Source organism: Phalacrocorax aristotelis, chromosome 1, assembly GCF_949628215.1.
Source record: "Phalacrocorax aristotelis chromosome 1, bGulAri2.1, whole genome shotgun sequence".
Taxonomy (NCBI): Eukaryota; Metazoa; Chordata; class Aves; order Suliformes; family Phalacrocoracidae; genus Phalacrocorax; species Phalacrocorax aristotelis.
The window spans coordinates 103,750,899-103,776,923 of NC_134276.1; the positions used below are offsets into that span (position 1 = coordinate 103,750,899).

The window sequence follows — 26,025 nt, forward strand, 5'->3', positions numbered from 1 at the left end:
ACATGAGGGCTGAGGCCAGGTTCCCAGTAGTAAAAGGATAATGCAATCACACAGATTTTGCTTAGGTTTACATGTGCGGGTTAAGCTTATCCAACAAGAGACAAACATTTTCAGTGATGGTCCTTTTTGTTTTTCTCCTCATATAGGCTGTCTAGTAATTTATTCTTTATCCATAAATTAGCAAGGACATTGAAAAAGACCCTTTAATACCATAAATCAACAACAAAACAGGGACAGGAAGCAAGGGCTATTGCCTTCCCCGTACGTGTGCTTATGACATAAGCAATCATACCCCGGGAAAGCTCAGACTTCGCCATTATCCGAAGCACTCCGTGATTTTACATATTACTTCGCTCACAACTGGCAGTGAACAGAGATAACAGCATTTTTCAAAAGAGAGGCTAAGGCGGACAATCATTCATCGAACGCATCTCCTCTTCCTCTTTAGCATTACCCTAGATGCGCAAGGATACGATTCTGCTGTTACCCTTGCTGCAGCCTGAAAATTATTCACACAAGTACCTGCTGAAAAAACCATGGAAGGCATTATTATATTTTTTTAAGCATGCAAAGGCCTGGGAGGGCTTCTTCAAGGGACTATAAGGAGTAACAGATACTTAGCACTCATGGAAGCAGACCGTCCCTCCTAAAAGGGCTACTAAGAAGAGGGAGTTACTATGTACGCATTTCACAGTCTTGGAATCAGCTTGCATTTCTTACACTTAAAAGCCAGCAGGAAACCTCCACGATTACGCTGTTGTTCCTGTTTTCAAAGAAAAACGAAGGCAACAGCTTCTGGTTTGTGGTGAATGTCTTTTATAAGTTACGGGCAAAACTAACAGGAAAATAAGTAGAAACCATGAAGTTCACTGGTACAGAGCAAACCCTGATTCAATCCCACTTTGATGGCCTGGTTAGGACCTTGGTGCAAACAATCCTTCTGCCAGCTGTGTGCAGGACATAAAATGTCAGCCTACACGCGTGCAACAGCACATCTACAACTATTTTCCTGATCTTTTTAAACCTATTTTTCAATTTTTCAACTTGAAATGCCCTCTGCCATTCTTCTCTCTCAGATACACGAGTGCGCTGCTCAGGAATAAGAGCAGTGTTTTGTGTAGAGGAGAAATATCAAAATATGGATTACAAAGAGCAAAATGCTTTATTTACAGGTAATTAATTTTACAAATGGACAGGGAATGTCTGGAGTAGAGACAGAACTTTGCTTTCGAGTTTTCCTCATCCATACATTTTTTTTTAATAAGCACATGCTATTTCATTTTTTCAGTCATGGAATTACCATCCTTGCAATAAGTTATACTCTGTTCATTGTGAATTGCCAAGTTGTTTTTTGTGAGTGAGCTACTCCTGTGTGCCCCATCTACCACTTGTGTCAAAACCAACTGTGTTTTTTGCAGCTCAGTCATTTGTAGACAGACAGGAAGATGCCTTACTTCTGCTAAATTACCTGAAAACAACATTTGCTGATGCTGGGAAAAGGTGTTTAGCAAGGGGAGATTTCTGCTCAGTCCTGTGTTCTGCTTCCTTTTAAAATTTTTTGGAGGAAACAACTTTTATGCACACAATCACTGCGAGCCAAAAATAACAACTCTTAAATTAGCACTGAGTAGGTGGAGGGGTACAACTAGCACGCCAGCTTGCCGTAACAGTCTGGATATATAAAAGAAGAGGTAGGACTTGACATGCAGAATAACTAGAACTGTCAGATGACTAATGCATTTCACTCCTTATATTCTAAGGCCCTGGAAAAGTAGCTAATGAAGTGGGATTACTTGAAAAGTGTGCCTATATTAGCAGGCATAAGCCCCAGTTGCGCAGTCAGGTCTGCTGAGACGCAGCTGCCTGCCCACATGCGCCTGACCACGGGAGCAGCGTCTGGTGTGCGCAGGGCCGCAGCAGGGGAGGGGGCAGCAGCATTGAGGTGGGGGGCACAGTTCTCCTGTGCTGTTGTCTTGATGTGCACCTGAGCCTGTGCCGTGGCAGAGAAAAGCAGTCCCTGCAGGAGTTTCAACCTCCTTTTTCCCTGCTTGGTGCTGACATGAGCACCTGTAAAGCGGAGTGGTGAAGGGGATGCCGGAGCTGGTCTGGGCCAGGGGCAGCCCCTGTCCTCCCTCAGACACCTGGAGCTTTCCACGGGAACAGAAATATTCCCTCATCGGGGCTGATGGTAGATGTCACCTACAGGAAAAGACCCTGGACCCTTTCGGTTTCCCGCTGTTCTGGGGCAGCCGCTGAAAACCACACCAGTGTTTAAGCGGGACCATGCCAGTGCTACGCACGGTGGTGGCAGGAGACGACAGCACCCCTCTGGTGTTGGACTCTCATACACTGCCGGATGTGTCTTGCTACCATTTTGCTTTACAAGCTGCTAGAAAATGTCCTGGCCTTTTTTCACCTTTAGCTCTTCCTTACCATCCTTCTCCATGTGCCACAAAGGACCTGTGGGAAGGAGCAGATACTGGGTGTGAGAGGATCCTGGGAGCCTATACAGTGCTCGGCTATACAGTGCTCTGCTATACAGTGCTGTGCTATACAGTGCTCTGTGGGAGCCACAGGCTGTGAAACGGAGGAGACAGAGTGCAACAGGACCTTGTGGATGATTGCCTGATTCATTGCCTTGTGTTTGTCTCAAAGCATGCTGACAGCTGCAGGATTTCTCCTTTGGAGAGGTATGAAAGCCCCTGTACCAGAGGGAGGCTGGCAGACTGGAGCATGTCCAGTGGAAGGACACAGAGCTAAGGGCTGGAGGAGCACAGGCTGCGTAGAAGCCATGAAACCTCAAGCCTTGAAAATATGCAAACCTTGATGAGGCAAGTCCACACACAACCTCCCTGACTGAAATTAGCCTTTCTTTGAGCAGGTGATTGGTCTAGAGGCTCCCAGAGGTCCCATTGACTTCACTGTCTGTGATTTACAGTCCCACTGATGCCACTGGCGCTCCATGTAATTAAGGAAGATTTTCTGCACCATATTGCCTTCTTTGCCTCCCCTTAAAATACCTCAACTCTCCTCTCTGCCTTTCTTCCTTCCCCCTGACTCATTTCAATGAGGCTGTCTCTGAATCGCTTTGCTTGCCCTGTGGGGTGGTAGCAGCTTGGTAGTCTCATCTGTAAGGCATGGACAACGCAGCATGCTCAGCTTAATCCAGTCCTTCTGGCTTTTCTTTGCAAAATCACATGAAGTGGGAGCATTTGGCTCCTTGTCCTGATTTTGCTCTGTGAGGACAGCTCATCATCAAAGCAGTCTGCTGCTGGATGGTATTAGCCAAACCTAGGTAGTGACACAGCCTTCCTCAACCACTGCTTGGGCAAAGCAGCCGCACTGCACAGAGGATCCTCTGCCATCTTTGGTAGCTTCAACTTGGTTGAGAGTTGGAATGATGTTCTCCTTTTTTTTTACCATGCCTTTTCCCTTTCCGTTCACTAGAAGTTTTCCAAAATGGCAAATCAGATCGGAGTTACAAATCTCATTAGCCGTACAACTAATAGCCAGGTTGAGAGACCTTAAAGACTGACAAGTTGTTGTTGTAAAGGAACGTGTGTATCAGGCGTGCCCCAAGCTTGGCTGGGGAGCCAAGCACAGCCTACTAGCCAACGGAGCTGCCTGTAACATGGAAGAAGTTGATTCTGGGCTGTGGGATATACAGAAATAAAGCAATGCCGTGCCAGGCACACCCGCCTGGTGGGGCAGCAAGTCACCAGACCTAGCTGGCACGTGATGACAAAGCAGCATTGCCTGGCCGGTGACTTGCACCCGCTAGTGGCCAGATTGCACTTGTGGCCAAAGGTGCTGGTGGTGCAAATGAGGCACGCATCAGACATAAAAAGCCCAAGGTGGAGGAAGTGCATATAATTGCGGGAGAGGAGGGAGGCTAGGGTACATAGGATCTGGTCACAGAATCACAGAATGGCTGATGTTGGAAGGCACCTCTGGAAAGCATCTGGTCCAACCCCCTGCTCAAGCAGGGCCACCTAGAGCTGGTCTCCCAGATGGCTTTTGAGTATCTCCAAGGTGGGACATTCCACAACCTCCCCGGGCAACCTGTGCCAGTGCTCGGTCGCCCTCACAGAGAAAAAGTGTTTCCTGGTGTTCAGAGGAACCCCCTGTGTTTCAGTCTGTGCCCATTGCCTCTGGTCCTGTCACTGGGCACCACTGAAAGGAGCCTGGCTCTGACATCTTTGCACCCTCCCTTCAGGCATTTATACATGTTGATGGGCTTCTCCCTGAGCCATCTCTTCTCCAGGCTGAAGAGTCCCAGCTCTCTCAGCCTTTCCTCATAGGAGAGATGCTCCAGTCCCTTCATCATCTTCAAGACCCTTCACTGGACCCTCTCCCATATGTCCATGTCTCCCGTGTACTGGGGAGCCCGGAACTGGACCCAGCGCTCCAGGTGTGGCCTCACCAGCTCTGAGTAGAGGGGAAGGATCACCTCCCTTGACCTGCTGGCAATGCTTTGCAGCCCAGGATACCATTTGCTGCTTTTGCTGCAAGGGCAGAAGGTCCTGTCCTGCCAAGCCGCTTTCCAGCTGCATGGGCCCCAGCATATATTGGTGCATGGGGTTGTTTTTCAGCAGGTGCAGGAGTTTGCACTTCCCCTTGCTGAACTTCGTGAAGTTCCTGTCAGCCCATTTCTCTAGCCTGTCTAGGTCCCTCTTGATGGCAGCATGACTCTGTTTTATGTCACTCTTCCCAGTTTTGTGTCATCTGCAAACTGGCTGAGTTTGCCCCATCATCCGGGTCGCTAATGAAGATGTTGAACAGGACCGATCATCAGATCATCAACATCAACAGATGTTGAACAGTATTGACCCCTGGGGTACGCTGTTAGTTACTGCCTCCAACTAGGCTTTGTACCACTGATCACACCCTCTGGGCCCGGCTGTTCAGCCAGTTTTCATTCCGCCTCACTGCTCATCCAGGCTTCATCATCTTGTCTGTGAGGATCTTATGGCAAACAGTGTCAAAAGCCACACTGAAGTCACGGCAGACAATACCCACTGCTCTCCTTTCACCTGCCGAGCCAGGCATTTCATTACGATAATACTCGATGATCTTAAGTGTCTTTTCCAACATAAATTATTCTATGATTCTATGATTGTGGAAGATTGTCAGGTTGGTCAAGCATGACTTCCCTTTGTGGTCCTAGTGAGACTGAAGGGCTGAGGTGGCTGAGGGCCGTGGCTGGCCTGGTCTGCAGGAGGTGTAGCAGCCCTGCACCGGGCCAGGTAGCTCTTGGCTACATGGAGATTGTGATGTGCAGGGCATAGTCTGGTAAGTTAGGTTTGTTTATAAAATGCTGGACACCTTGAAGACCTGGTTTTAACTTATGCCACCCAATTGTGAGCTATAAACCAAACTGCACACCTGGGGTAGCTGTCACTTTCTTGGGTTTGTACGATTATTTTGAATAGCCACTTAACTAGGTGAACTTTCCTAATCCAGGGCTGTTACACACTATCAAATTTTAATAAGATCTCCTGGCTGAATCAGTGGGGAATTTTACCTAAAAATCAATGTCAGGAAAGGACCTGCATTTAATCTTGCTGATTAAACGCTTTCACTAAAGTGCCTGGTGCGGTAATGCCATTTAAAACCTGCCATTAAGTGATCAATGGCTTGATGAAGAAAACTGATGTTTTATATTTGGATTTGATTTGCAAGCAACGTAGTGATTAGTGAGTAGATAGTTGCGGTTTTGTACTTGTTTTTTAAAGGCAGGACAAATACACAGTATTGGAAAAGAAATATTCTTTATTCGATACGCATCCAATTGTTAAGATTAACAGTGACGACTGATTTGGACTTCCCCATCTTGACTTTCATAGTTGTCAGGGAGGTGTTTCCCCCTTTTTGTGTTGAAAAATCAGCTTGTGTAGTTTGGCGGGTTTTGTAAAATACCCCCAGTTGAGACACAGCTCATGTTTATTTATTAATGCATTTTAAAATGTACTTATCCAGATTTGAGCTGAGTCATTACTTAAAAAAAAAACCCATCGAACACTTTGGCAGCCGGGGCAACGCTTGTGACAAGGTGCTCTTTGGCATCCCTGCGTCCTGCTGAACGGAGTCTGTGTGCGTGATGCACAGCTAAAACACTGGCTTCAATTCCCTCAAAGTCTTTAGCACAGGAGCAGGCGGGCAGGGGGCAAAAGCCGTTGCACCTCGCTTGTGTTTCTGGGCCTTGTAGGTAGCCGTCGGTGCTCACGGGTCTCTGGTAAATGGCAGCGAAGGAAGGGGAACATGGCGTGGGATGGCGCCCACTGTGAGGAACACGAGCGCAGGCCAGGCCCAGGGGGAAGATCCAGTGCCACTGGTGCCTGCCGGGCGACAGCTCCTTGTAAACGCCTGGTGGTGACCATGAAGGAGGGGAAAATGGGGAAAGCTCCGCGCTGCTCCAGGGAGCTTCGAGGGGGTCGGAAGCCGTGTCACCGGTGATCAGGCACCTTCCTCTCACGGCTCGCGACCCCCTCGCAGCCGCCGAGACACGGCGCAGAGGTGCCGGGAGCCGTGAGAGGTCGGTCCCCGGCCGCCTCAGAAGTCGGTTTGACTTCGAAGCCAGGCTCTCTCCGCCCCGCAGCCAATCCCGCTCGCCGCCGCCGCGCGCGCGCCAACTTCGCCCGTCGCCCCCCCACCTTTCCCCCCACGGATTGGCCGGGCTCCGCCGCGCGGCGGGCGGCCCGCACTCCCCATTGGCCGCTTTTGTTGCGGGCCCCGCGGTGCGGGGGGCACGTGTGGATGTGCGTGCGCGCGTGGGGGGGTGGAGGGGGCGCGGTCCGCCCCCCGGGGAGCGGCCCCTCCCCTCCCGCCCGGGAGCCGCGTGGGCCATTGTCACACAACATTCCAACTCCGAACACCCCGCTGTTTCGCCGCCGCCGCCGTCTATTGGTTCGCCGGACTCGAACTGACACGCCGGGCAGCCAATGGGCGCCGGTTTCCAAGGCGGCCGCCGGCGCCGCCCCTCGCAGCGCCGGCGGTAACAATATGGCAGCGGCGCCTATTGGTGGCGGCGCGCTCTGAGCGGCGACGGGCGCCCGGCAGCGGCAGCGGCGGGGAGCAGCTCCCTGGGCGGGCGGCGGCAGCGGCGACAGCGACCGCGACCCCCGGTGCCGAGCCCAGCCGCGGCGGGTGAGTGGGCGGCCGATCGCGTCCCTGTCCCTGTCCCCGTCCCTGTCCCCGTCCCCCGTGCACGGCATCCCCGTTCGCACCGGTGCACCTTGGCGGAGCGCCCCACGCCGGGGGCGTTGCGCGGCGCTGCGGCCCGGCTGGCAGCCCCTCGGCCGCCCGCAGCAGGGGGCCCGGGCAGGGTGTGTGTGCGCGTCTGTGGCGGGGGGGTGGCGCGGGGGGGTGGGTGGGCGCCCGGCCCACCGGGGCCCGCTTTATTGTTCGCGGCGTGGGCCGCCGCCAGCCGCCGCCGCTTCCCCCCCCCGCCGGTGAGGCGGCGCGGGGCCGGCCCCACCGGGACATGCCCGGCTCTTCGGCGGGGGTCCGGGGCCGCCGCTGGCGCGTCCCCGGAGCCGGCCCTGCGGCAGCCGGCCTCCGCTGCGCCTAAAATGTCACCGCCGCCCCCCGAGGGGGCTCCGCGGGGTCCGTGCGGGGGCTGTCCCCGTGTGTGTCTCCCGGTCCCGTCCCGGAGAGCCCCAGCAGCCGGTGCTGGCCCCCCGCGGGGCTGAGGCGGCCAGCGGCTCCCTTCCCCGCCGGGCGATGCTGCTGCTTCTGCGGGGGGAGCCGTGCCGGCCGCGGTGGGGGGTGGCAGCCGGGGTGTCACTTGGGGAACACAGCACTTAGCGAGCCCCTGGCAGGCGAGGGTGGTGTGTTGTGGCCTGGGGGTCACCGACGGCGGGGCGCAGCCTGCCCCCGCCGCCCTTGCTGGAGCTGGGGACAGCTGAGTGATGCTCCCTAGTCCCAAGCTTTGACGGGAAGCGCTGGCACAAACGCGGTCTTAAATATTGGGTTGCAGGAACGGGTGCGTAATTCCCAGCGCGTGGCTCTGTACCGCCGTGTCGGACTGGGAAGCGCTGGGAGAAATAGACTTTCTGTTCCTCATCAGTCTTTCGTTCCTACCTCCCCGCTCAGCGGCAGCCAGCGGACTGTGGGCTGGTGAAAGCTGGCTACAGCTGGGAAATAGGTAGTACTCGTGACTTGTTAAGCATTTGGCTGTGTATGAAATTCTGATTAAAAAAATGTATTGGAATAAATCAGGGGAGGCTGAGATCTATGGAGTGATTACTTGGGTGCCTAATCTGTGATTAGAGCATCTTTTCCCCTTCCTGTATTATTAAAGCGCTTCTGTCAATTTCAATGACACTTCAGTGCTGTGATATAAATTATTGAACAAGGGCAAATGAGACCTCCTTCACCTTAGCCTTAAGGACCCGATCCTGCAGAGAGCAACTTCCTTCCACCCTCCAGGTTCGGCAGCAGCTGGAGCCCCTCTGCCGAGTCCTTGCTCCTGTCCCTGAGTGATCCCTGGCTGCCCTTCCCCTGGCAAATGCTGCCTTGCTCAGCCGGGGTGTTGCTTATCAGATTGCACGTAATGGTTGTCCTTGCTGCTTCCCGATGAGCCCACATGGATGGGACAGTCCCATGGGATTCTGAAGGTGCGAGTGACCTTGGAAAGCGCTGTGGTTTTCTCTCTCAACTTTTGCTTTAATTGCCTTTTGATGTGGGGACTGATGTGTGCACAGGTCCTGGGAGGTGTCTTAAAATCTTATAATCACCCCTGTGGTAGTTAGTTATTGTGTATGTTTGGTAGTGGCAATGATCATGCTATGCTAGCACCTCCATACTACTCAAGGTAAAACATGATTTAGGGAGTGGGAATGGGACTGTTTTTTCCCTTCCGAGCCCTGGAATGGTGGAGGTGGAAGAGGAATGTGACACATCCATGGGGAGCGGGTTCACCTCTGCTTTGGTTACAGGCAGATTAGTTCTGCTCCCACTTAGGCTGCAGGAACACTTGCTGCCCCAGAATTATGTTTCCCGTGGAGGAAAAAGCCGTTTTCTTATTGAACAGCAGAGCAACTCAAAAATGAAGTTTTTGTAAAGGGATTCTCCCAACAGGGGTTTAATCTACAGCCTTTTTGTTAGTGTTATTCTTGCATTAATGATGCAGTTATGCTTTCCAGTTTGTTAAAGGCAATATTCTGGAGTCCTTAAACAAATAGATTGCTCGTCATCTTTAATGATAACTGACTTTGGGATCTGGCCCTCTGTAATCTTACGCAATGGTGACTGTAATTTGCCTTAAGGGAAACAAGATACACTGCTATTTTAAATGGTCTTTTTTGCTTCTCTGGTTGCTCTTGGCCAAAGTAGAATTCAGTGAATCCTCCCTGTTGTCTATCTAGTAATTCATGTGGTCATGCTTGGAAGAGGAAAGACAGGTTTTTCTTATATCAGAGGTGATTATGCCATGTAGTCATTCAGTGACCAGGAACATCAGAAAAACCTTGTGAGGTATCATTTGAAAAGACTGCTGCATGTAATGGGGGAAAAAACCACGTTTGTCTGGTACTAGGTCTCTATTTCTCAGATCAAGTTCTCATGCCGTAGTGAGGAGCATGGTATAAATAGCAATGCTAGGTTTTAGCCGCTGAATTCAAAGTTATGGTTTCCACAGCAACCAGCACTCAGGCTGTCGTTTACATACGTAATATTTCCCCCTTTTTTTAAAAAAGAAAAAAAAAAATCTAGTGTTGCGCTCTGTCCGGTCATCCTCTGCGAACACCCCGCACTCATTCCTCCTATTCTGCTTTTGAGCATCCCCCTCCGCTTTCCTTCTCCCAATGGCTGTCGTCTTGCTCTGTTCCCAGCTCTGGCCTTCCTGCTGCCTTCTCCTGGGCCAGCAGCTGAGGGCTTTCTGCACCAGATCCCAGCCTGCCCACCATGTTCATTTGTCTTCAAAGTCCTTGTGTTGGTACCAGCATTTGCTTCCAGCTGTGGTGCGATGGGTACCACGCAAAGACAGGAAGAAGCACCCTGGCTTTGTATCCCTGGCATATCCCTCCAATACCCACCTGTGTTTCCCATCTCACCCTTATCTGAAGGGTCGTTGCCTTGACGGTAGGTCCACGTGCTCTCCTGGCTCCGACTCAGTCATCTCTCTTGAGCCTTAAAGGAAATGCAGTCAGAGAACTGTGCCCTGTGTGGAGGGCTGTGGGATGTGCCCTCCCTATATGAAGATCCGGGTGCAATGCTTGTTTTAAAAAACGTTTGTCGCACGAATGTGCAGTGTTGCTAAAGTGTTTTAATTTATAGCCAGGGGGTTGATGTATCTACATGGTTGTGTCCAAGTTACAGTTTCCAGAGCAACTGGAGCTTTGTATCTTGGAAGACTGTTAACTAAAGCACGAAACATCACATCAAATTTTCCTTTCTTAAATTCTAGTAATTTTAGCTACTGTTAAAAATGCAGCTGTGCTTATCTGAGAACATGTTTAAAAACCATAAATGAACAAGCAGATCTTCAGATATGTGCCTCTATGATGAGAACAAGAATGGGAAATTTCAGCCCGCAAAGTAATTATCCTTAGACTTGCAGCATCAGGTGACTTTTTTTTTTTTTGTCTAAACTAAAGAAGGAAATTGAAGTGCCATCTCATATGTATCTCTAACCAGAGCTAATGACAAAAGTGCGGTCTGGCAAAACTGAGTAAAAAGGCTGATGTCTGCTGAAAGCAAACATCAAACGAAGGATTCCCATGGCTGGAGAATCGATACTAGGAAGGAAGGGGACTCAGGGTCCCCTGTACCTGGGAGCAGCTGGGCAGGCTGTGGTGCCAGAGGCTGGTCTGGTATTGGTATTTTTTTTTCTTGCCTCCTCTTTCCCCTTTCATTTGGCTGCTGCTCCTCGTGAAACTGGGTCCCTCTTGCAGTGTTTCACAGACGCTTTTCCTCAGAGCGGTAATGCCAAGGACCTTTGGCAGCCAAACAGGTCATTTTCCCATTATAATTAAATTTGAGCCAATGTTACTTTCAAAAAAGTTGATGTATCTGCATTGTAGGTTTTCTCCTTGCTCTGTGAAGAATTTTGTCAATAATAGGCATGTCATTCCCTTATAAATTGCCCTACTGGATACTCAGATTGGTTTGAGCAATGATGCCATAAAATGGTTTGTAGGTTACCTGGGGAATCTCAGCCAGGAGGCTTTAAGTGTTGGCTTGTGTAAAAAGGAACTACAAAGAGAATGTCTCAGGGGTCTTCTGTTCTATTTTTGTTAGTATCCTTCCAGCTCAATGTTTTTCTTTTTATATGTATTTTTTATATATGTATATAAAAAAAAGTTCCATTGATGTTGCCGTCTATAATAGCATTGTCAGCAGCCTATGGTTTTTGCTTAATAAAATGGAGGAATGATTCTTCTCCTAAGAGATGGTTTTTAAACGAAACTTAAACCCAAACCTTGTGATCTTTGGTGTGCTGCCCAGATTATAGAAACAAAATGATTGAAACAGCAGCTGGCAGTGGCTCGAAGAGAGTTAAAATACCTTGAACTTCTCCCTGGGTCTCTTTGAGCAAAGGTAAGGATTTTGTTTTCTCTGTAGTCAGCCTAACCTTTGCGATAGGGCACAGGCCAAGAAAGGATTTTAGCTTGTTCACGTAGGCGCAGGCTGTTGCTCAGTAGCTGTAACCCACCTCCATGGCAGGTGATGCCGCATGCTGGGGGGTGAGGCAGAGAAAGCTGGTAACAATCTGGGAGAAGAGCCAGATCCTTTGCTGGAATAAGAACTGCCTGTTTATTTTCCTGCATGCTCCGAAAGTGCCAGTGTGTGCTGTGCTATCAACTTAATTGGCTAAGTCTTTCTAAGTGAAGGTACCGATGCTGGGGTTGAACATTATGTAAATGTGTCTGTCTTGGCAGCAGGACACCTAGTTATACTTTTCTCCAGTGCACAGTATAAATACACCTCTTTCTTGACTTCCTCCATTAATTTCAGTGGATAAAGCCAAGTCTTCTGAAGGACCAGGCATTTGAGAGTTGGAACAAGATACCTAATCCATTAACATTAAAGGAGACTTATTTTAAGAATTCCTTCCTTTGAAAGAGCAGGCAGTAAGGGTGGTGGGAAGGTCTTGTATTCTTAACCAGGTGTCCTGGTGCGTCGCTACAGCCCTTCAGTCCTCCTGGGGACCTGCAGCTGTAGTGCCTGACCAGCTGCTTCTGTGGTAACCATTGCTGGGGGAGCAATCCAACAAGGCTGCAGTGGGCTGGAGTGTCGCTCCCACCCTGTATATCCTCCACCTGGGAGGTCTTCCTTGTGGCTTGGGTAGACCCTTGGCTTTGAAAAGTGAGGTAGAGGAGGAGAAGGTTAAGATCAAAGAAGAAAGCAAGAGGTTATTGTCTATGCCTGAGTGATGAGGAGAGACAGTCTGGTCCATAGCACTGGATGTCATGCTTACTTATGGGAGAATAGTTCATGAAGTAGTCTGTTTTTCCCCAGACACTGCTTTTGTTTTTGAAAAAAAAAAAAAGTAAAAAGTTCTGCTCCTTCAAATTAGGGAAGGTACCAACTTTTGACTGAGGCTTTGTGCTTGTTGAAAACACTAATTTTGCCTTATGGGTAGGAAACATTTCTTGTGGTAGCAGCAAATCTCTGTATTTTTGAGTTTTGCAGCCCAGGCTGCAGTAACATAAATACTTGGAGCACCTTTGGCCAGAGTTATCTTGTGCATGAGAGACTTCTCTACTGCTTCGCATTATTCAGCATGTCTTTATGTCTAATTGTTTTTCCCCTTCATATGCTCTGTTCCTAAGATTAGTACAGCTTTTCTCCTCATGGATAAATAATTTAAACACCTGAACTGATTAAATGCGTGCATCTGAGCTCAGAACAATCACGACTTTTTTTTTTTGTTTGTTTATTTCAAAGGCTGACTTTTGTGAAGAAGTTTCAAAGCAACTGAAAATAGCTTCATCACAGAAACATCAAGCATAACTTGAAAATTATCGCTATCATGTAATGGATTCTGGTAGCGTACTTTTGCCTTCCCATTAGCGACGTCTCATTGAACAATCAAGGGTTTATTGACAACTCGTTTACTTTGCCTAATTGTATGACTTACTGGAGGGCACGGCAGTCCTTCCCTTCACAGAATGATGGCAAAGAAGTCATCGATGCAGAGTGGGTCTGTGTCGTGCAGTAGCTTGATAGCTCTGTTGGAGGGTGTTCTGTGGAAGACAAAGTTGACTGCAGAAGGTTTGAAGCAACCTCCAAAGTTGGATTCGACCATGCATTACCTGCAACATGTCCCTTTCCTGGCGTGGCATGGGAAGGTGCCAGGGTCCTTTGGCCCAAGTGTGATGCCACTCTGCAGCAGTGGTGGCAGGGCTCATGGGAGCTGGGTGGCTGCTCCAGAAGGTCTGGGCTCGGTGCTGTGGTGCCAGGAGCAGCTGCTCAGGGGTGGCAGCAGTTGGTGCTGGTGTGAAGAGAGCTGTCAGAGAGGTTTAGGAGCCAGGAGCTGTCAAGTTCCCCCTCTGCCATCACTGTTCCTGCTGCTGTGGGCTCATCTGAGGGCTCATGCAAAACCCCGGTGCTGGTAGGGGCAGATGTGTTCTTTGCAGGGGAGGATGGAGGGGATGTAGCAGTGCTTCCATATCTGGAAAAAGTATTTTCTGTTAATTTTCTTTCCAAAATATCTTTCAAAGAGGAATAGCTCTCTTGCTCTCCCCATGTAAAAGCCATACATGCTCCACAGCTGCCTCTGGAGAACTGCAAACCAACTACCTAAGGAAAGAAGTCTTTTTCCCTAATGCGAGACCCATCTCATCCTGCATTGTTATCAGTCAGTGCTGTGCCATTTCATCTTAGACTGGCTGACAATTGCACTCTCAGATGACTGGAGGTTCCTCTCCTTTTGTTGTAAAAAATATTCTTAGGAGCTACCTTTATAGAGCAACTGCATATCTCTAGGCTAAAGTTAAACCACAGCTGGAAAACATCTCTCATCTCTCACTCAAAACATCTTATATCTAGAGATATAAAACCTCATGCCAGAAGGCTGCAGCCTATTACTGTGCCCACGATTTCCTGCTATACCAGCACTACTCTACAAGAACATGGATACTCTGATTGTCTGCATGTGTATGTTGTCTGTCTTTATTTGCAGAGGAAAGTGGGAAGAAAATTTGTGATTTTATGGAAGTTTTGCTTTGCATTTTGACCCCCTTGCCCCTGGGTTTTTTTTTTTTTTGTTTGTTTTTTTTGTGTGTGTGCAGCAACCTGGCCGACCCTTTGCTTTTATCGTCACACTGGCCCTCTGGCTCTTCACCTTCTCTGATAAGCATTGCTCAGCCAGGCACCAGGCTTTCAGCAAGCCAGGGCAATTCCTGCTTGGATCCAGTTACTTCTCTGTTGGACCCATCCATTATTGTAGCAGCAGTGGTTTTTTTTTGTTTTGTTTTGTTTCAAATTATCTCTCTCCCTAGTCCATCACGGTTAGTTTCCTTTGCTGCTTCTAAAGCAAATCCTGTGCCTGCCTTTATCTCTTGGCATGGTTTGGGGAGAGACATGGCTTTTCATGTTAACCCCAGGCAGGCTTCTCGACTGCTTCCTATCTGACTTCACCTCTTGCCATCCTGATCTCAAAGCCTGTCCTCCTCTCTCCTGTTTGCCACCTCCTCCCACTCCAGCACTGCTTTGATCTCCTGGGCTGTGGAAACCCCCTGAGCTTTGAAAGCTTACTGTCCTGCTGTCAGTCATTCCTTCCTTGTGAACAGGCTGGGTTCTCTGTGCTGTGCCCCACCACTTGGTCCTACCGCTCTCCTCTCTGCCAGCACTTTCCCCGTTAGTCACCAGTGAAGCCTTGCTCAAAAGGCATTTCCCTCTGTGTTCTAGCCAGTGCTCCAGCAGGGCTCTGTTTGGTGGCATCAGCTCCTCAGCTCAGTTTGCTTAATGAAAGCAAGTCTTAAAACTTTGAGTACCGCTTCCTAACCACCCGATGAGTTCCTGCAGAGTTTCGGTGCTGTTTGAAACTTCTATGAAAGCCTTAATTCATGCCATGTCTGCATTTCTGTCCACACCTGCATAACTTGCAGGAGGCCTCCATTTGTAGCTTGTTCCTTCATCATGGACCTTCCCTAGAGTTTGGGTAGGTGCCGGTGTGATGTGATTGCAGAGGCACTTTTAAAACTGTTTTCCAATGACTGTGTGACGGGTGATCTGCAGAACCACAGTAAAAAAATGCAGAGAGGGCTGACTTCAGTTAATTTTTCCACTTACTATCATGTTCTTTTATCATCATGCTTTTAAGAGATGACACTGAGTTTTGATCCAGAGGGTCTGATATCTCCTGTGCTGGGAGATGGAGAGCTGTTATGGTGATGAAGCAACATGACAGCTAGCAATACTTAACTTGTTCCAACTTGGGAGCAAAAAAAGCTTAAGCATCGTTCCTAAAGAGGCTTGGCTTCCCTGCGGTGTTAGCCAAGACCACGTTGTCCGAAAAGCGGATTCATTGTCTGGTGTACAATGAATCAATAATCACACACTCAGGAGAGACGTTGCTAATTTATTTCAGGGTTGCACGAGCCTAAGTGCTCATTAGTTTTCCACAAATCAAGGGGAGGAAGGAAGGTGCGAAACAGTGCAGAAACTAGATGATGTGAGAAACCTTTTGAGTTGAGGCTGTTGCATCTCCATCTTGTTACTAGTGCTGCTTAACTCCTAGGTTGCTCAGATACCGCTGAAGCAAAAGAGCCCCAAAAGGACTTCTGCCACTGTTAACTGCCTCTGGTGCCTGAGCTGCCTCCTTCCAGATGAACCGATGCTTTTTCAGGCTTGGCACTGTCTTATGTTGTTGTGCATCCCCTACGTCTGTGGGAGCTTGGACAGGTGAGACACGAGCTAGCTGTGGTGATTTTGGAGGCAGGAGGAAACCCTAGGAGCAGTTGAGGCTAGGCAGATGTGCTTGTTGTCTAGCCCCTGGGAAAGCTTCCCCAGAGCTTGACTCATACTGACACCCACTTGTGCCCGGGGTGAGGTGTGCAGGATGCTTTAGGGACGCACTGATTGATTGGGGCCATGCAGTTCCAAGTTACTTAGCACTTTGGAGAGCCATTTTGGCAGGATTGTCTCCGTAACACTAAGCAAGAAGAGAAACTGTTAGCATGAAGTGACCTTTTTTTTAAAGCTATGTGTCTTGTTTTGCTTGTAGACATTAATGGATCTGTGTAAAAAAAAAAAGTGTTCAAGACCTGTTAATGGGGAATGGTGCTGAAGTATAGTGTGGTTATATGGAGTGCAGGAAGAGAAAACCTCTTTTGAAGACTCAGCATGTGATGGTGAGAAAACCTTTTGCACTCCGGCAGCAGAGGAAGACAAATGTAGCTTCCATTTACCCTGTGCTATCTGTATGGCACATGTTAAAAATGTATGTGTTGTGTTTAAGAAAAATTGAATGTAAATACTGCTACGTCTGCTTGTTGCTAGTAAAATACATTTCCTCACTAGGTTGTCATGGTCTCCTGGGAAAGTTGCACCAGTTGTATTAATTTAATGGCAGATCTGCTAATGAAGTCCTGGGTTCGGGATTTCACCCCATGACACTAAAACTTTGTTTATTCTGTTGCTATAGGCTGTGGGGTTATAAAAACGTGATTGCTTTGTGCTGTCAGTTTGCAAAAGGGTGGTTGTGAGGAAGGAAACTTGAGCTGACAGAATTACCTGCCAAAATAATTAAATACATAGCTAAATGAATATAAAAAGACCAGACAAGTAAATTGCTTTTGTACAAATAGCCTTTTTTATCCACACCCCACACCCCCCCCTTTTTTTTTTTTGGAGGCTTTCTGAAGCGTGAAGATACCTCTGTGAAAATAAGGTGAGCAATTAGTATTAATTGATTTGGTTTTTAATATCAGTTGGGATGAACTTGCTGAGGATTAGCGTGGAAATATATGCAATTTCAGGAGAAATTGATTGCATTTCATCTCTTCCATGGGTAGCTTTCCCTTAAACTGCTAATGAAAGTTCAATAACTAATGAACAGGATGTTTCATTAAATGTGTGTTCAGCTCAGAATAGTTAACAAGTGTCTTTCTGGGAACCCTTTTCCTTGCTAGCCCCACCCCTCCCTTTGCTGGGTATACAGTCTTATAATATTTTTTTTTTTAAAGATGTAAGTGGAGATGATAAGACTCTCGTGTCCATTCCTATATTCCTCTTTGGAGAGTATTTTGCATGGAAAGGCTGGGATTTTTTTTAGTATGTTTTGCCTTTGGTAGCAATTACTGCTGCTTGTAGTTGTGGCTTCCAGTTCGGAACAAAGCTATTTTGTGTGCCTAGCCAGTAATAATTGTTGACAGTTGATAATGTTGGAGACCTCTCATTGTGGCTGGGATCTGAATTATACTAGCTGCTACTGAACCCAAATTATAGGTTTTTAATTTTAGCTTCAGGGTTCCCATGCTAGAATAATCTTTCCTCTTGTAATAAACCAAAAAGAAGTTGGTGTTTAGATGTCTTTCCTAATCCTACCAAGGAAGACACAGAGCTGAAGTGTGTCAAAGACTGATAAATTTTTATTCTTATTCTTTTCTGCTCTCAGACTTTCCTGGTAACACCTAGTTATCACATCCCGTGAGGTGGTTAAACTCATTCACTGCATGTTTAAATCTGCAACATATATGTTAGCTGGAATATATTGAGGAAGAGGGGAATTACTGGGGGACTCTGCGTATCCTGTTACTGATGCAGCTCATGGACCACAAGCCACTTAAAACCCATCCTGAGCAGCTGGAAATGGAGGGTGGGTGCTGTGGTGGCGGGGGTGGCTCGACGATGAGACCCCCGGTGTGGAGGAGCTCTTGGTGCCTGCACCAGTGACAGTGAGTTGCTGCTGTGGACAAGGCCTCTGCTGTGAATCTTTCTTGCTTGTAGCTTTGAATGAGGTAACTGGTGTCACTTGGGCATTTTTCAATTTATTTTCTTGGTTAAATTTTCATGAGTAGGATGGTATGAAAATGAAGGTGTCGTTAACAAATGTACGTGAATGCTGTTTGCTTAGGAGTGATTAGGAGATTAAGTAATGGATTAATTGTAATTATTCTGCTGGAACCCTCCTAATGTATGTAGACACAAGGCACGCGTCCTCTCTGAAAGGTTGTGTCTGGAGCTTGCTCACGTGGGAGTGTGAGGTTGTGTGTGTTGTGTTACTTTAGAGAATTATTTGTTGGCAATTCATGTTTTCATCCTTGCTTCCCAAATTAAAACTGTTTAGCTTTCAACTTTGAATTGGTCTGAAATTTTTTACTTTTCTTCTGCATGTGGAAATTGTTTGTTGGCAAAATATGATTTCAGAGAAATGTTCCTTTTGCATCACAGGAAGACTTAAGAAGTTTGTGGGAATGGTAAAGCAGTTTTCCTTTGGTCACGTGTGAGTGTCTGGAGGTACCTGCTGGGGCGTGGGTTAAAGGGGGGCTCAAACTGGATGAATGAGGCGGTTCTTTGTGCAGCCTCTCCCCATGAGGTCTTGTGAATACACTCTCACATCATATGTGATTTTTTTTTTTCCTTCCATGAAGCACATCTGTGGAAGGCTACTAAATAGCGCCAGACCCTTCTGTGCTAGGTATGAGTACAAGACCAGGGCAGGTGCTACTGACACTTCTCTGAAGTGCTCTCCCTGCTTCTAGCGTTGTGCAATTTAGGGATTTTGCAGGCCAGCAGCAGCCCCTTTTGTATTTAACAGCTTTTTCCAGGGGGAGGCGAGCAATGTGTTATTTTGCCCTTCCTATGAGTGGCAGTGGCTGTGAGACCTTTGGGTGGTGTGAGTCCCAAAGGTGGCCCTGACTGGCGTGGCCATGGAGCTTGCCTAGACGGGCCATCGGTCAGGTGCCGCCTGGCAGCTGCTATCCATTTCCAGTGCAACCACAACCTAAGAAGGGGGGAAAAAAATTATGGTTTAGACATGAGCAAAGGTTTACTTCTACTACCTTAGGCTCTTATGTTTCAACTAGTTACATGAGTGGTGGTGCCTGGGTTAAACGTCTGCATAGCAGCTTGTGGTGGCATTGACACGAAATCTCTTGTGCTGGAACATCCATGTACGCCTTGTTGTGGATGCTCCCGTGTAAGGGATTTTATGTCCTTTTGAGTGTATTTCAGGGGTCAGAGACTGAGTCCTCCAATTCAGGGGTACCCAAATGGTGATTCTCCTCTCTCTTGTTTTCTGATGGTCTGCACCGGTTTTTGTGATGACTGTATGCATTTCTTTCTGGATAATGCGAACTTGAAATTTGTCAGTGTTGTCATCATATATGTCATCTGTTATGGGTGTATGTTGTGTGTGAGGTTTTGCGTTGGGTTAAGGAACGGCTTGGATGATATTGCCCAGCAGTCATTGGTTTAATTGATGACCAAATCCATGGTGTGGGTGCTGGGGTGTGTCGTGTCCCCTTCCCCTGCCCCCCCCCCCCCGGGCCTCAGGTCAAGGATGAATTAATGTCGATGTTAAAATCTCAGGCATAGCTGCAGTGGGCTGTTCACGGCTTTCTGAAGACAGTCACTGAAGCATGTGACTATGGAGGTACTTAGTGGTTCACTAATTACATTACTCACTTCAGCTTGCTTGGGCCATCTGTGGTTAATGCGCTGCTGGCTCTGTAGCACGGCGTTAAGGTCTGACACCTGCAGGCATTGCTCGCCCAGTTCTCCCAGGGCAATGCTGAGAAGAGGAGCTGGGCTTCAGGTGTCTGCTTGGCCCCTACAAATAGACAGCCTTTAACAGGGAGGTGTGGGACAAGTCTCCAACCATAGGGTATTCCAAACTTGTAGGAAGAAGCTGGGTATGAAAAAGATTTGCAAAATTTTTGCCAAGTGTTAAGACTTCAGGCGAAGACTGGTGGTTTACTGAGGAAACGAATATCTTTTCTGTATTTGTTTGTCTGCTGGCAGATAGTCACTCTGTCTCAAGTGTGCCTGGCCCCTGCCAGCTGTGGAAAAGTGGAGGGACTGAAGGGCAGGGAACAAAATCCATCAAAGAAACATGGGAAAGCTGCTACGGGATCCCTCTGGTAAAAATGGCCCTTAGCAAGCGCAATTAGCGGCAGCTGGGGGGTCTATGTGTGTGGTAGTTGAGTTTCTTGGAAGTTGTGGATGTATAATATATAAATAAGGTGTCCCAAATGACAAAAACATCCCTTGCTGTACCTTGGTTTCAGTCTATGTTAAATTAGAAAACACATTCTGCTTTCAACAAAGCAGACCTTGTTAAAACAAAAGCTGTGAGTATGGGCGCCCTTGAATTAAACCAAGAAGAAAAATGTACCTATTTGATGTTTGGATGCTGTTGTGAAGCCAGGTGCTTGGCTTAACTGAGGGATCCCACATGTCATCCCCTTCCTTCACCTTTTTTCCTTATTACAGCGTGGGATCTGTCCTGGTATCCTCCACCTATGGCCTGGTCTGGGGGGTGAAAGAGGCTAGGGGCATCTGGAGAATGTGACAAATCTGGGGAGGGGCGGAAAAAGTGCGTGTAGGTTTGGGCAACAGAGTAGGTGTCCTCATTTTTTTTTCTTCTTTTTTTTGAACAAAGAGTGCCAAAAGACACTCCCTCCTCCTTTCTCTTCCTGGAAAAGAAGAAAAAACACCCTTCAGAAGGCACCCCCCAGGGTATGATAGATAAGCTGTCTGCATTTTTGTGGCGGGGAGGGGTCTCCTTCCCATAGTCCCTACACAATGTAGGCCCTTATCTGTTCCCCATCTGAGCCCTAGTGGGCTCTGGTTTTACTGACGTTTTTAAAGAGAACTAGACTCCTAGTCAAGTCCCATGAAGCCTCCTTGGGTGGATGGATGTGACTTGCTGCTGCCGGTAGGTTTGCAAAATGCTGGAGGGCTTCTCCTGTCTTCCCTGGTTTTGCACAGGTCTGTGTAGGGCAAGTGTGTCAGGACAAGCACAGACCTCTGCTGGAAGGAAAAGCAAATCCTCTGCAAGTGCTCTTCCTCCTGCTGGACACCTAAACCAGCAGCTAGGTGTGCTTGCACACTTGCTTGCTTGCACTCTTTCTTACTTGTTGCTGAGCTTCTATGGATGTTTCTGGTCCCTCTAGTTTGTTTTCTTGATCTGGCCTTCTGTTTCAGTGGAACTCAGGCATGGAATAGGGGTTTGCCAGAGTAATGTCTACTCTCTCTTTGCCTAGGATTGTTCTATTCAAATGGAGTAGTCTTACAAGTTTTATGACTTTTTTTTTTTTGTCTCAGCACTTTGCCTGTTGCCTCCCTCTGTCCTGCAGTGGGAGCGGGAGAGGCAGCACCAAAGACGACTGAACCTTGCGCTCAAAAACAAGCTTTGAGCGTGATGCGACTGTAGAAGCAAATCTATAATTCTTCTGCAGAGTACCCAAATCGTCTTGAAATATGGGAGGAGAGGAAGAGAAATTATGCTCCAGGTTGCTCCTTGTGGTGAAAGTGTGGGAGGACACCCTTGGGCCTGGGTCTTGCCTGGCTGGTTTGCTCTGTCCTGGGTAGGGGAAAGGATATCGATGGAGCTCTGTACCAGAAACAGAAAAGACTGGTTTTTGAGAACGATTTGAGCTGTGGCCTGTGGGCATGCTGTAAGGGTCAGCAGCAGCAGTGAAAGCAGTTTTGCTACTGGTAGAGAGAGCCCTCAGGATCTGTGCCAGCTGAAATCCTAACTGACCTCTGTGGAGGAGGTGGGGGCACCCTAATGGGAATCATCATGTGGCAGAATTGGGAAAGGCAGTGCATGAAAAGCCTCGGGAGATTTCCCTGCTGCAGATGCTTGAGGTCTCCGGAGTCAGTGAACAACTGAGTCTCAATCCGCCGGGAGGTAATTTATTCCTTCTTTTGATGGACAGTAGAGGGAAGAGCTCATGCATGGTGCCTCTTGGCAAGTGCAAGAGGGAGAGAGCAACAGCATAATGCAAGTGTCTGGGGCTGGGGATCCTGCTCAGTGACTTGCACAGCCTAAGGGCCGTGGACCGTGACAGCCAGCAAAAGCAGCAGCCCTGGGGAGAGCTCCTGAGGCTTTGGTTTGATGCTGGGGAGTTGCGGCCAGCAATGAGGAGCAGGCATACCCGTGTAACGCCAGGCGGGGTAACAGCGCTGGTACAGGTGGATCATCAGGCGTATGCAAAGGGGAAAGGCAGCCACTCAAGGAAGTGTACAGACCTGCTCTAGGATGACACGTCCTGACCCTGCCAATTGGGCAGATAAAAAGGACTGACAGCAGACTGGGGCTGCTGGTGCAGGCAGAGCTGGGTGAGGGGTGGGAGGTCAGAGGGATGCGTGGTCTCTGAGCTATGCAGCCCGTAGGCCAAGAGCAGGCTTGTTTACTTCAGCAGAATCTGACACATCTTCAGGGCTTTCACTCATGACTGATAGTAGTAAATGTTGCTCTCTTAGATCTGCCTAAATCCTTGTTGACAGAAGGAATGTGCAGATTTCTTGCCGCATGCCTCCTCTGCTCCAGCACACCCTGCATGCACACACAGAGGGGAACCCGTTTATCTAGCTTTCCTCTGGGTCACCGATAATCTTTAGGTGTGAGGGCTGGGAAGCCTCCTGCTAGGTTCCAGTTCCTCTCTTGAAGAGGCTCATTTGAAGAGGTATTTCAGCATCTGGCTGCAAATATGGGGAGTCTTGCAGTGTTGTTGTTGGGTGGGGATCTTCTGAATACATCTGTATTATGTGACCCTTTTTGTACACAGACACTTTTTGGATGCAAGGATGCTATTTACTGAAGCTGCTGAGAGCATGCTGTGTTTTGGAACGAGGGGAAAAAATGATGGAAACGATGAGGATTAAACATAATGTCTGTGATGGACAGAAGTCTCTCTTTAGGGTGGGTGGCTGTCCTTAAAAGGATGTATACCTTCTCTCAAGCTGAAGCTGGAAATTGCTTATTTTTTGTACTTTTGAAGGGTTTCCAAGGAAGCAATAAGAGTCATCAAGCATTTTGAAAACTACCCGAGAGTGTTGCCCTACCTGAAATCTGCATATGGCTTTTTCAGCACCGGTGTGCTCGTTAGCTGATCTGCTAAGCTAAGCATCTCTCTTCATGTCACTGAATTATTTTTTTTGTCTCAGCTGTCAGTTGTACCTCAGTGGTGAAACTGCTTCCTTTAGAGAGCTGTAAGAGAGGACTGGATATAGTCTGTAGGAGTTAGTGACAGAAGACTGATACCTTAATCATACAATTATGGCAAGTGACAAACAACAGGAGAAGAGTAAGATTGGTAAGGCCAACCTGATTAAGGAAATCAGCCAGTACCAGCAGGTCGCAATGTAGGTGTGTGCGCATTTCTAAGGTGGGGAGAAAATCTGTGCTCAACTTGTTTTGTTTCTAGGTCTGCTCTGGTCTTTGTGAAAAGAAATAATCACCATTACCTTAGTGTCAGGTTTAGATGTATTGTTAGTCAGGTTTTTAGGTGTTAAGGCAACCTTTGTTTCTGAAGTGATTATGAAAAAACATAAGCGTTTGGGGAGACAAGAAGTTAGAAGTGTCTTCTTTGCCCAGCTTGGAACGGCAACTTTGGATTTCTCCTCATTGTGGATAGAAAGAACGAGTTGTCCCAAGGTGATGATTCAGTCTCAAGTTTTACAGAAAATAAGAAAAAAAACTTTTTTCTTTCATTTCTAGTATGTCTGTGTGCTTAATCTTCACTTCATGTTACCTAGGTATTTTCTGAAGTGCAGTCTTAACCTGAATAGCAGAGGGGGGGTGTTTCACCATGTTTTTATATACCACTGTCCCATTTCTCTCTCCTTTCCTCCTTGTCCTCCATTTGCCATGGGCGTGGACCTGCCAGTGATAGAGCGGTGCACCTGTGAAGCTGTAGAAGACCTTCCCTCACCCAGGAGCTCTGGAGTCCTGAGCCCTCCACTGCCGCCCATATTGCATGCTGTGTTTGGTGAGGCCTGTTGTCTGTTTTCACTCATGCATCGTAGTCATAATCATCTCTTTAATAAATGTGGGTACACAGAAGTGTTTATACCATCAAAGTGTATGATGCAAATGTATGGTCTTCTCTCAGCACATCCTTCCTTCCCCTGAGTAATTTAAAGCCTCCTTGAGATGGTGGGAGGAATTGTATGTGAAACACTCTTTATCTTTCTAAGAAAAGGTGTCTGAACCTGTTTGTACTTCAGGGGCAGGTACTATACCTCCTTCTTTTATCCCCATGAAAGACCAGCTTTTCTTCTTTTGTTTGCAGGATGCTTTGGGCTTTCCCTTTGCTTGGTGGTGTCACAAGCCACAAAAAATAGGAAGATGCCAGAAATACAGGAAAGGAGAGGCAACTGCGTGTGTGTGTGTGTGTGTGTGTGTGTGTTGCTGTTTTCTTCCCTGCAGTTAACTGTGGCCAGTAAATGAATCTCTGATCTGCAGCAGTATCTGGCCACTAAATGCTTGACTGATGAACTTTAACCAGCGTGAAATTTGAAGATAACATCTGTTGAGAAACGTCACTTGCTTCTCACCCTCCCATCCTGTGGGTTAAGGGTGGGGGATGCCTGGGGTTGTCCCCGGAGTATGGGTGCAGCACCGTGCAAGCTGGGCTTTGGCAAGGCTGTGGGGTGCCCCGACCTGCTGCTTGCCAGTTGCACTGGCTGATGCTGTAAGAAGAAAGCACCAACACGTACAGGACAGGTTTTGTTGAGGGGGGGATGTTTTTGCTGTAATTCACTACTATGCTATTTCCAGTCTTCTCTTTGTAGGAGGCACTCGCTTCCCTCTGCACTGTACCACGTCTGCTAATTCCTTTCCTTCCAGGGATTCTTGATGCATGTCCCCTTCCCTCCCAATCTTTAGATACCTGTTGAAGAAAATGGATACTTTTTTTCTTCTCTCACCAAGCGCTGGCAGCTAAATGCTGCCTGTTTTTTTTGAGGCATTAAAGGTTTCTGAAGGAATTAAGATGTGCCAGGATCTGATCTGTCTCCCAGATCAAGTGGAGCATATTTCTTGGATATGCTATTGCATATTTCAAGACTGAGACAATAATTGTTGCTGGTTTGACTTGGTGGCATATTGAGATGGAAGATTTGGCTGTGTCCATAGACATTAATGCTTCAGTAGGACACCCTGTTCCTAGCTAATACAAGCTCAAAACTGAGGTCACATTGTGCAGTGCTATAAAACACATCCTCGCTTAACGTAAGTGGGTAGGACAGTTGATATCAATGGAGTTCCTCTGGCTTGCCAACAAAACTTAATCTAGCCTTAAATCTTGTCTTTCAAGTTAGATGTAGCAGTGTCACTCGTCAGTGGGTGCTTTCCTTTAAAATTGCTTCTGTAGTGCTTGGTGGAAGAAGATAATTTCTACCCTTCTATGCTTTTGAAGAGATTGAATCAATTTGTCTTTTGTTAACCCCTGCCAGTCTTTTCTGTCTTTGAAATACTCTATCTCCTAGCTGAGATTAAAATGTTGAATTTCCCATTCTCATTCAACTTAAACACATTCTGAATTTCAGGGCCTGAAAGTGTGCAGCATTGCCAGAAAGGAGACTGAAGTATCTGTAGCCTTTGTTGCAAAGAAAACATTCAAAAGCAAAGTAGAGTCATTTTGTGTAACATCTTTTTACAGTGTAAGATAAAACTTGTAGAAATCCTCAAGAGAATTTAAACACCGTCCATCCATCTATATAGTTAAAGCTGCAATGATGTCAAAGTGGTTGTCAGACCCTGGGTTTCTCCCTTCAGATTCCTCAGAGGTTTGTTCTCATGCTTGGGCCTGTTTTAAACTCCCTGTCTCGTTATCCGAGTCCTGCTGGCACTTATGGCTCTCTTTGTACTTGGGTTGTAATACCTGCTTCCATTCCAGATGCCTAAAGTAAACCTGCTGCTACTTTTGTTCAAGTAGTCTCTTTAGTTGTTTTTTTGGAGGTGAGTATAACCTGGCATGCTCTCAGTATTTATTTGCGTTAAAGTGGTGTCAGGCTAGTGACCCGAAGGCCTGGTGTGCTTAAGCGTTTCACATAGAATAGCCCCTGTCTCATAAAGAAAACACTAATAAATAAAATAAATCAAAGTCTAGCCATGAGGTT

At 47.6% G+C, this 26,025-nt stretch overlaps 1 protein-coding gene across 3 annotated transcripts in view; it reads left to right on the plus strand.

The window, feature by feature from the left end:
- The first annotated feature begins 7,044 nt into the window (after nt 1-7,044).
- TIAM1 (TIAM Rac1 associated GEF 1) overlaps nt 7,045-26,025 on the plus strand; it is a 194,957-nt gene continuing 175,976 nt past the window's right edge. For 2 of the 3 annotated variants that reach the window (XM_075101100.1, XM_075101108.1), the window contains exon 1: nt 7,058-7,146. The gene's annotated coding sequence lies outside the window, so the exon portion shown is untranslated. Of the gene's footprint in view, nt 7,147-26,025 lie in introns of all 3 variants that reach the window. The other variant, XM_075101147.1, reaches the window with a different exon arrangement.